The sequence below is a fragment of the Helicoverpa armigera genome, chromosome 13 (assembly GCF_030705265.1).
Source record: "Helicoverpa armigera isolate CAAS_96S chromosome 13, ASM3070526v1, whole genome shotgun sequence".
Taxonomy (NCBI): domain Eukaryota; kingdom Metazoa; phylum Arthropoda; class Insecta; order Lepidoptera; family Noctuidae; genus Helicoverpa; species Helicoverpa armigera.
The window spans coordinates 8,616,652-8,628,393 of record NC_087132.1 but is presented as its reverse complement, the minus strand read 5'-3'; the positions used below and the strand labels follow the sequence as shown (position 1 = coordinate 8,628,393).

At 35.2% G+C, this 11,742-nt stretch overlaps 1 protein-coding gene across 5 annotated transcripts in view; it reads left to right on the top strand.

Annotated features, from left to right (window-relative positions):
- Positions 1-986: 986 nt before the first annotated feature.
- Positions 987-11,742, top strand: part of Cad86c (Cadherin 86C) — a 103,354-nt gene continuing 92,598 nt past the window's right edge. For 4 of the 5 annotated variants that reach the window (XM_049840385.2, XM_049840386.2, XM_049840384.2 and 1 more), the window contains exon 1: positions 987-1,348. The gene's annotated coding sequence lies outside the window, so the exon portion shown is untranslated. The remainder of the gene's footprint in view (positions 1,349-11,742) is intronic. The other variant, XM_049840382.2, reaches the window with a different exon arrangement.

Below are 11,742 nucleotides of genomic sequence, written 5' to 3'. Positions count from 1 at the left end.
CAACACTGCCGCTATACTTTATTTATGTCTTTATATTTATTGCATTCTTCCCATTCGCAATAAACAGGATACGTTTTTCTAAGCGCGTCCCCGCTTTCAATGATCTGACCGGTTGCCTTCATTTGCATACATTATGTATATTTCATTTTTTTAATCTCATCTATGCTCGTAGTCATTTTAATATAAATTAGCTACGGAAAATTGATTAATATTTTATTTGTGTCTTAATTACAATACAAATGACATATTAATAGCTAATTTTTATCGTCGTCGGCGGCATCGGCAAGATTATTCCAGATCGATTTATTCATAGTTTTGCTGATTGGATTTATGTCGAGCAACATTCTTTATGTTTTTTCTTGGGCGAACATTCAATGTTACGTGCCCTTTATTACCTTATAATGACATTTTTAAGGTGGAGGGTTGGCTATAAGTCACGCTCTGGCCCCGAAAAGAAGCGAACCTCCTTCTGTGAGTAATTACATGCAAGTCGGCGGACGCGTAGGGTTCACCCCTGTGCCTACATCACGCGATGTCAAGCTTTCGCAGAACTTAAAGAAAACCAGTAGCGTCGGCCTTTATTCCACGAATCAAGTTTTACAATAGAATCTTCAAATACTTATCGAACTTCGCCTATCCAGATGTTGGAGTTACAGAACTCCTTCTTTAACTTTCAGATGAAACTTCGAGACGCGCTTGATTTGTTTACTCCATAATACCCGTATCTCTGAGAATTATACTCTAGTTCGATCTTTATCGTAAAGTAACTCTGACATAAAATGTATATCACTCGATAAAGGAACGCTTTGTGTGGCGGAGTTAACATCCGAAAGTTGATATTAGCGTCAGCGTAAAGTCTACTCTGAGGGTTTTAGTGCATAATCCAGACATTACAAAAAGTCGACAGTGATAAAACGTGCAATAAGAATGGGTGGGTATGGTATAGGTAGTGTTGATGTGTGTAAGCGGCCAGCGGGTTGGTACGGGCGGCCGGCGGGCGCGGCGGCCGAGGCGACTTGTCCTCAAGTCGGTAGCCGCGGCCGGCTGGCGGCTCGCCACTCTAGTACGGCACGGGCGGAGTGACGCAGCGGACGCGCGCCGCCACAACCCGGCGCGCGCACACACACACGAACATAAACTAAAACATTTGTTCATACAAACTTTTCTACCGGTGTGTTTACAGTGTTTGACTGTTCATACGGAGGATTGAGTGCACTTTGAGTGACTTGGGGACGTGACAGGGATTTGGCGGGAGTCTGGAGGGAAAGTGGCAGGACAGAGGCGCGAGCGCGCCCTCTTTTACATAATCGTTGATAACTGGAGCTTTCGTAATTGTTGCGTGATAACAGTAAGTACACTTTAGTGTAAGAAAGTTTAGTGTCTTAGAAATAGAATGTTATACCTATGTGTTAATATGTTTTGTTTATGTATTACATAGGTCTTTATTGTTGCTTTATCGTATTAAAAATACAAAAGTTAATCTGTTCGTAAGTAGACATTACTGGCCAAGTTTTTCTGTTTGCATTGCGCATGTCAAGTTAATGTTGATATAAACTTATCTCAGGTTGATGGACGTAATCTTCTTATCTACGAATTAAGTGCCGCTTTAACTTAAAACTGTGTCTCGCTTGTCGCTTTTGTAAATAAACACAGATATAAGTAAGCACTGACTTATTTGAATATTTTAGTGCCTTATTTGAATTTTTGTAGGTCGGCTTGTATTGGTACACATACCTTATTATTTGAATTCGAAATGGTTTGAACTCAATCATGAAGTAAGTATGTAGATACGGCCTTTGTAGTTTACGTAGTATTTGAACGGAATTTTCTTCGTGTAAGCTGTTTTCAACTTTTTGTTTGAAAGTTTAGGGTTCCTTTTGTATTGTAGGTTTCTAGTTGAAATTCGTTTTTACGCATGAATTTTTAATTCCATAAATTAGCCGTTTTATGATTTATCGAAGCTTTGATTTTCCCTCCGGCGTGCCTCTATACTGAGATCGATTTTGATTCGATTGTGGCGAAGCCAGTGGTTTCGAACTTCCTTCTACCTAGGTACCTATAACTTTTCAATTTAGGTACCTACCTCTGTAGTTATGTACGCACCTAGTTCGGTCATAATGTTTATTGCACTTATGGATATCGATAAAGCAAAGTTTTAACGGTTTGGGGTTCCTTGCTCTAAGTTTCAGTTATCGCAATGAAAATTATTCAGTTTGAGTGCTATAACGATAACGATGATCAGGGTTTGATTCCTAGCTCGAACACGTTTCTGCCATTAAAATTTGCATTACCTACAGTAGGTAACTTTGAATTAGGAGGTCGATAGGTAGTACGTATAGGTACATACTTACGTACATTTTATATTCAATAGGTACTAAGTAATTTTTATATTTCACACTCAGGAATAACTTGTTTGATGAAGTTGTCACATTTTTCATAAAGTGATCCCACATTGGGAACTTTAATGGTAACTTGCATACTTTGGATAAGTTATAGGTACCTAACTCAAAACTAAAGGTAGGGACGGAAAACCTATGTCTAGACTTGAAGTAGGGGAACTTTTCAAGTTGCATGTTAATTTTTAAAGTTGAGTTGGGATTTTTTAATAATTTAAGTAAAGCTTTTCTGGGAAGGTAGTGGTTGAAAGCTAGGGCTTAACGAATTGGACGATAGCATATTCTTCTCACTTCATAATTGCAAAATTTTGAGTAGGAACCTAATTGGACTAACTAAAATAATAATGTAACTTTAGTACTCATTTCTTATAAGACTTTGGTTGTAATAAGATTTTGGCATACCAATGAGTGTAATGCTATAAAAATGCTTATACATATTATGAATAGGGCATCTAAACACATTTTTCATGAAAATAAATACATAGTATCGATTGCAAAAACCGTTAACCTAACATCCTAACATCTAACACACAAAGTACCAAAAAGTACCAACCTACAAAGCAAGATTAAGTGTACGCAATAAGCCGTCGGGGATGGTCGTCGACCAATCACGTTTGATGGCCGATCGTGGCCCACTGTCGCAATTGAAACAGACCATTATCGGCCACTTATCACCACTGACGTGCCAGTAATCGGCAATACGGCCTATAGTGTTTGAACCCTATTTGCATTTGAATTTGGAATAGAAGTAGAGAGAATTTTGTTTTGGTATGCTCTTGCGCATGTTGAGGAAAATCGCAAAAAAATTGGTAAATTTTGTTTCGTAGGTTCAAGGTTTCAGCTATCGAAGATAACAGTAGAACTGTAACTTAATAAGAAGATATAGGTATTATAAAGAAGCGACTTGTCTTCTGTTTTACAAGCAAAGTTCAATAAAACTCTACTCTAAGGCACTAATGTAATGAGTCCTATAAGTACTATTCAACAGTTTTGTATCATTAGGTATGGTTATGATTTAGCCAGATTAAATTATGTTATTTTTAATAAAAATCCAGCTTCACTCGATTTATTTGTAAAGATATAGGTACAACACACTGCACAAGTTTTAAGTACATAGGTACAACTAAAAATAAATGATTCAATGATGATTGAAGTTCACAAGGCGACAGTGATGCGCTTGGCTCCTGCCGCCATCACGAGATCGTGCGACACCCCGCTATCATTGCTTTTTATCTGACGACGATGCACTAGTGGTGTGCTCACAGACTCATAAAAACTTGATGCACTGAATCTTAAAGGGCAGGGAGTTAAAAATGTTTTGTTGGTGACCATTGTTACCTATGTGTACTGCGAACACTTTGATCTTCATAAGTTTTCTTCCTGCGCCGACCCTATATAAAATTAGGAACAGGGTAAGGAGTGGAAGATTAGATTTCTTTAAAAAAATATGTTTTAAGACATATCTCAATCAATTTTAATAATGAAATTATTAGTCCTTCTGTGTTTTGCCAGATTAATAAAGCCAGTGAAGAAATGCTGTTTACTTCAAAATTAAAACGAAACATATCTGTCATTACCCAGATTACATACATTTGCGAAAGCTTTGGAACCAAAACCAGTGTCCAGTATTGACCTGATAGGCATGATAGAAGGCAATATGTATGCCCACGGCGATCTCGTAAAGCAAATCACGAGACGCGAAGACCGTGGCCGACAACCGGACAATCTATACTCTTTATCTCTGTCCACTTCAGTAGTGATGTACTGACAAACTAAAAATATAATCGACTAAAAAAATCGATAAAAAATCGAAAAACGACAACCATCCCATGACCAGGACGGTTTTAGTTCAGTAGAGGACGGTAATTTGCAGATATGATGATAATGACAAAAATCGATATCACTGTCATTACGAGTAAAGGTAACAATTAGGTAACAACTTTCTTGGGAACTAAACGGCCTCCTTAATGAAAAATGATATCCTATCTACAAGATGAAGTACTTATACTCATATTGAAAAGGTTACTTAATACCAAAACAAACAAACAGATTGATGGTGGCGATATTGTTAAAGCGGTCATGAGCTGAGATCGTGTTTGTGTTTGACCCGAATCTATACTCTCTGTCTTCGTCTACTTCGCTCGTGACAGGCGAAGTACTGGTTAATACCAAATCAATCGTCACGTAACATAATACGAACATTTAATGTTTCGTCGATTGTAATCGATAGGTTTTAATGTCGTTATCTCCAAAATTGATAGACACGGAATAAGGATCGATTTTCAAACTAATCTGATTCACACTAAAGAAAAAAGTATTTCAAAAATCAATGGTGAGCAAAAAAGCTAAGATAACGCCGAACTCAATAACCATTAAGATAAAGAAGGACAACAAACAAAAGACAATCCTCTCGATATAATAAATCGGTTTGTTAACGACCTCAAAATCGACTAAAGTATCCCATCTCTAGTTATCGATACAATGGCGGACTCTCGTTAGGGCGCGATGGTGACTTCGGTCTAATGGGCCGTCGTGCTGCCAATTCTTGGCTTAAGGCTCTTTCACGACCAGCAGGCGTTAGCACGCATAAGTTTAAATGTGTTTTCTTTTATGGCAATACTAAAGTTGAGGGTGTTGTCATTGGATGTTGCACGTTTTATTGTTGGGACTTATACTGGGTGATAAATGGGAGCCTTAACATGTTGTGTTTCAATCATCATTTAAGAGTTTAGAAATGTGTAGTAGCAAATATATTTTGGGCGTTTGAAACTACTGCACATTTATGAATATACTCTGAAACTAATTACCTAGCCATATGCGCAGACGCACGCGTTGCCGATTCTCGCAAACTGCAAATATAAAATGTCCATACAAGTTTAACGTAGCAACTATGTTAACACGAAACCATGAAAAGTTTAGTGCCAATAAATAACATTCTCTTCGCTTTTTATTTGACTCGTAAAATATAATCAAGAAAGCTTAGCACATTGCTTTAGACGTTTGTCGAACAAAAAATCTAATAAAATGTTCTTAATCAATAAATATGCGCGAGCGCAGCGTGTGCGCGTTGAAGTCTTTTGTACGGAGAAGAAGCGGCGCCCGCGCATGCATGCAATTGTTTACCGATTTAATAGTTCTTATTAAGAACTTAATCACTTTAAGTGGTTTGCGTGATACTATGACTTCAAATTACGGTTCAGAAAGAATTTCTCAAGCATTTTATCAAACGAAAATACCTTTTTGTAACACAACACTTGCAGTATTTTACATTTAAGTAAGCTTATATTTCCGTGCAATAATATGCATACCGCTACATGTAAGGTTACTCGTAAAATCATATATTTACAACGAAAGGCATTTACTACCTAACCTGACAACGTGTAGGTGCAAACTGTTATACTTGTCCATTCCAGTTCTGTAATGAACATTTTGACATGAATATATTTTTGACATGTTTGTATGTATTGTCGTTTTAAAGCCTAGTAGTTAATCATCGTTATTTTAGTGCTTATTGTATCTCAATTTATAGTAAAAGGTTTGCTGTGAGAGTGCACTCCTGCCTCCTGCCTACGCGGTTTATATAAACAAAGCAGATATCGGCCCATTACTGACGATTTATAGGCCATTTAAATAGTCAATTATATTGAGTATTACTCGAGTGCCTCCTTTTACTTAATTACTTAAGTTATAAATCTTTTTGCGTATTTTACTTATGATTGCTTGTTTAATTTTCTTTGCAAAACTTATGCTCTTTTCTATATGTTGTATTGGTTGTTTGGTTTGCACAGACTCAATAATTCACTGAAAGATAATTTGAAAAATAAATATGAAAATGGAAAAACTATTCTTACTTGTGTGCATATTTCTTACTTCTTTAAACAAATAATTACTTACATCGCCCAGCATAGTCTTCATAATTGACCGTGGTCTGTGACATCCATACAAGTTCAAGTTTTAAAACCCAGTAATTAAACACCATTTAAGTCTTAAATAAACTCTATTAGTAATAAAATTAATAAGCTATAAACACAAGCAATCAACGGTGAATCATTCGAAGGTCGGGGCTACACGTGTCATGAAATGTTTAGTAGCTTTAGCCTAGCTTGAAGCTCGCCTAGATAGCTAACTGTCCGTCAATATAATATAGGAAGGTTAATATCGATTTCTTATTAAGTACTTCCTCTATTAATTGCGCAATAGTTCCTGCGATTTCTACTACGAATAATAAATCTAGTCATAAACGAGACTAGGCTTTATGTGACAAACAGGATTCTTTTAATTAGCAAGAATATTTACTTTCACTATAAAAGTCAACAGAGTAGAACATAAATCATTACTTTAACTTGAAATGGTCAAAATTGTTGATCGTCGTTTGTTTTTATTTAATTTTGCAATGCAAGTTTGCTACCAACCAAACTACTTTTTGTAATGATAACAATCTAATGTGGTCCTATAACAAACTTTGTAATGCTATTATTTCAAGTCTTCTATAAAAAAACAATCAATATAATATATCTACGAACTTGCTTTATTTCCTTTTTACCACCCAGACTACATCTAGCCCTACTTCCAAGAAACCAGGCACTCATTATCAAGCACACACCAATTCCGTCATCCGTAATAGGTTCTGTTTTTACAGCGCCCGACGTCTGACCTCATGACCCTCGGTCAGTTTCCAACCTACATTAAACTGCCAACAAACCATTATAATATAGGGTAATATAGGTAATCTTTAGAGTACCCGCAGACTACAAACTAAACAGTTGGCTGAGAGCTGACCCGGTCAAAAAATAAATTTTAAAATCTTTCCTATACTGTAATATAAAAATTTCACTGTATACAAATGTATATATCGAACAATGTTTAAGGTTCTTCTAACCAAGTGAGAGAGTTTGTTGCGCCACTTCTTCTTCCCAGCAAAAACGCAGGAAGTGGTGAAGGGTAGGCGTTTTGGGGCCTGTCTTTTGTACATTTCTGACGTTCAAAAAATGGTGTTTTGCAGCCAAGTTTGAGTAAATATTTTTTATATTTTGATCTAGACTCTATTAAAAGGTTTCAGTCAGACTGGTACACCTGAATACCTGATCTTTACAATGTGCGGGCTACCATTCATCTTCATACTGATTTAAGAGCCTTAACAAACTATCAGCCGACTAAAAGTTTGTAGTGTGCGGGAACTCTTAACGGTCCCGACCCACATAAACTCTCGTAGGAAATACGTGATTTGACGTAATAAAACACTCTGGCATGGTCCATTTTCGGACTGTATTTTGGCGACTTATCGGCCGATCCGATGTGGGTCGAGAGTATTAATTGTTTTGTTTATTGCGTGTTTTTATGGCTAAGGTTATGTAAGTTTGTTTTGGATTAGAGTTGTTCGAAAAATGGAACAATCCTGACAAACATACATAACAGTGTAAAAAATTTAGTCTGCTGGGTCAACTGGATAGTACTAACATTTGCATTAGAAAAAAACACTTTTTGTAATTTTTTCAGTAACATTGGTTAACACTGATACTTGTTTTTTTTTATTTGGCTCACCAACAATTGTTTACACAATAAAAATAATAATCATTATCATAATACAATACTTGTGTAACAATCTCTTGATGAAACATGTGACTAACTCACTACCATTTAACTCCTAAAAATAATAATAATGGGTAACATAAGCTGAATAACAAGACCCTTTCGACCGTAAGGGCCTACAATACTCGACAGAATTTGACATATTGGCCACGTAATTCGATAAAACATGGCGATAAGCTTCGGTCAGCTACCAAGTTTTTTGGCGACTAAACAAACAATCGCAGTACAAGATGTAGGTTAGAGGTAAATTGTGTTTTCCATTATTCATGTCCAATTGTTCTTAGTTCTGACGGAAAATCGTTAGCGGTGACTCATTAAAGAAATTCGACCGGTCCTTAGATCCTGGTTGTTGATAAAGCTGCAGTATATCGATTGCTTAGGTATTTCGATTTGAATAATATTTTGTGTATCGATATAAATCGGTTGGTAGGTATTTAGCGGCGCCTTTGTGAAGTCTTGCCCATCGTGTTAATGTCAAATTAATTTATGTTTTGAAGTTGGAAAATGTTAATGATTTTAGTTTGGTTTCAAGGATCATTCAATTTTGTTCGAATGTATTCCAAGAACTGGTGTAAAATGTTGCGTGTATTTTTGACATAAGTATTAATGAATAGTTAACTTAAAATATGTTTTATTGAATGATTGTTCAAAAGTCATTTCAAATACACGACTTCTAGAAATCAATCACTGTAGGTGTTTTCTAACAATGGCTGATTCAATCATAAAAGTCGTCCTAACAACTGTATACCCACAAACAAAACAGAACAATGATTTCAATGTATGTAATATCTATGTTCCAAATTCAAACCCAGACTTCAAACGATTGTCAATTCGGTCACGTATTGACTAAAAACTACGTCCTTGAGTAACACAAGTTTTTCAAACAATGTTTAACACACACACACACAACACATTTACATATACATATATTAAATTCATTCATTCATTGACCCCTGGCGGCAATCGATAACAAAGAAAACATCGCTTGAATTGACCAGTGGATGTAGAACGGGTCTTTTAATTTTTTATATTAGAGGCTTGCAATTGAGGACATACAAATTGCTCGTTTGATGTCAAGTCAATTGGTTGATACTAAGTTGTGTTGATACCAAGAAAGTGAACTAATTAGGGCAGAAGTAATACAAAAATAAAACTGGAATTTCTATTATCTTCGTAACGGATCAATGCATACATCTACATCACTCTCAACTTAATTAATTCAGCAGATTAATCAAAAACTAAAAGTTTAGGCAAAGAATTTCATGAAAAGTAATTTTCCCGAACACAATGCCAAAATAATATACGATTGAAGTCTGTCATTAGAGTCAAATCAAAAACCTCTTATAAACAACTAAGCGTATATCCATTAGAAACAAGGCAGACTCAAACCTCACGCAGCGCTGCCAAAAAAAAACCTATTACACCGATGTTAACACGATCTAAAACCAAGATAAACTTCAACAGCTACTGAAAAAAAAACCCTTAAAATGTCACCCACAAGCCTTAACACTGCGCCAAAATTAATTTAGTGTTTATCCAAGGTTACAGTACAAGTGTTACGCTTACGATGTGAACGTTATTGGTCGCGTCTGATAGCATCGAAATGATTTTGTAACCTTCGGGCGAAGTGGCTGTTATCACGCGACCGGTGACGGGTTAACTGTTAGCCCTTTGTCATGACTCGCTTGCGTATATCGTGTACGGGCCTTAATGAACGCAATTCCTGTAAGACATTTGTTTGTGGAATATATTTGTATGTAAAGTGTAGTAGTAAAATTACATGGTTTATTGCGTCGATATTTTTTTTAGTCGGTAAAGTGTTAAATGCAAGACAAGCATGCAAAGAAAATTCTTGCTGCTTACAGTTTTCAGGTTTCACTAGGGTTTCCAAAATCAGTAAATAGTAAATTAAATACAATAAATTTGAAAAAAATATAGGCTCTTATCAGTTAAAACATTACTAAATCTTATACTCAACTATGTAGGTATTACATGAACACTTTCAAATGTGTCTGACTAAATTACTTTATCTACATGAGTTTTAATTGATATGACGTACGTAAAAGTAACAGTATAAACTTTCTTTTGTTAACACAATGTGAGTACCTAGCACTTAACATTTCTTAGAACTTTACACGCTATATAAGGAAGTATATGAAAGTATGTTATGTTGCTTAAATTCCAAGCGAAGTTTTCTTGAAAAGTACTTTAGCGTAGGCCTTGAAAATAAGGCTTAGCCGGAACATTATTAAACTTTCTTGGTTTTCAAGTTTACAAGTATTCGATGCTATAACTTTTATATTGTTTAACGTTATAATTAGTGTTTTTAAGTTATCTAATTGCTGTCATTAAAAACTAAGAGTTGAGAATATATTTATACCTACGGATTGTATAACTATGTTTCATTTCAAACTAAGTTAATATTGTGGCCTTGACTAACCTTTAGATTGTCGGAATAAAAGCAATTACTACCAGGAAGGGGTAGTCATTAGTCATACTTGCTTTATTATATAAACAACAGTAATATCTGATTAGATTCAAGTTTATTAGAACACCAAAAATATAGAGGTAGAACTATGAAAAGTATAGATTAGGCAGGAGCTGTGGTAACAATTTTATATATTTTTGTTAACCTCGCGTTTGACCATTATATTTTTAGCTTTAACTTATAGGTGTTAGATAGAGGAAAATTACAAAGCTATATTTTATAAAGCTTAATAAATCAAAGACGTAAATATATCCTTACATACAAAACCCACAAGGCCTGTTATGACGTCACAGAAATTAAATATGGCGGACCCTAAATGTCAGTTGCGAAAAATACTTTTTTGCGTTCATATTCAATTCCTTTTCCTTTTATTTATAGTACAGTAATCATAATTTTATTTAATGCACTTGCCATAATTTCAACAATTCATTTGGCAGCTACCGATTGTCAGACAGATTACTTAGGTACTCTAATAGAGATGCAATCTTACGAGAGAATCGACACGCCACGTCAATAACTGAATATTAGACATGAAATGGATCAGACGGCTTGTAATTAAGTGTGGGTACAGATAACTAATAAATCTAATTGATTTTGAAGATTCGATTTGATATTGGCGTTATATGTGAATTTAAATAGAGCACGTTATTAACTTTTGTAGAATAAGTAAGGTATTTCTTGCTAAGTTAACTGTCTCTAATTTTGTCCTTAATGACAATACTTAATGTAGTTGTTGTTACATCATTTTTATCGTCCCACTGCTGATATCAGGCCTCCTCACACAAGGAGAAGGACAATACTAAAAAGAATACATATTTTTATACCTATTCCAATATTATCTAAACTCAGATTCACTTCCCTGATTAGGCACATAATAGGTAAGTTATTTAAAAAAAGAGCCATTTTATATAAGCACTAATGAAGCTTTATCCAGCTTAGTCACCACTTTCAACTTAATTTTGTTATCCAACACATAGTTCTAGGAACTTAGAATACAAACCAGACTTCGTGGAATAAACGATCTTGTATTTTATGACGTGGCAAGCGTCCTCATAAAATTCTTCATCAAAACATTACTAATGAAGATAAAGTGTTAATAGTAAAAAGCTGTTTTTGTTTTGTTAAACAAGTGAAAAGCTATATTACTCACTCTTAAAGCACACTGCAAACTTTTAGTCGGCCGATAATTTGTTTGAGCTCATAAATCAGTATGAAGATGAATTGTGGTAGGTACGTAAAATTAATTGTATCGGACTGACTGAAAACTTT